A 294-nucleotide genomic window follows, 5' to 3' on the forward strand; every position below is an offset into this window, starting at 1 on the left:
TATGTTCCATGCTCCACAGGATCATGGTGATAACTTCGATAGCGTTTTCTCTGAAATTGTGATGTAAGTGCTAATGTACATTTTGGGGGGGGGGCGTACTACCGGGGGGTCTGGGGGGTATGGAATACCCCTCAGTAAACGAAAATTACTGTACTCTTTCTCTATAATCACCAACCGCCATGAAATAATTCGAATATCTCTACGAATCAGAACCTCGCATACTGGGGGGTACTCCATACCCCCCAGACCCCCCGGTGCTAAGTTTTCACGTAAAACTCTAAGCCCTGACGAATA

This window comes from Photinus pyralis, unplaced genomic scaffold, assembly GCF_008802855.1.
Source record: "Photinus pyralis isolate 1611_PpyrPB1 unplaced genomic scaffold, Ppyr1.3 Ppyr1.4_LG9, whole genome shotgun sequence".
In the NCBI taxonomy this organism is placed as follows: Eukaryota; Metazoa; Arthropoda; class Insecta; order Coleoptera; family Lampyridae; genus Photinus; species Photinus pyralis.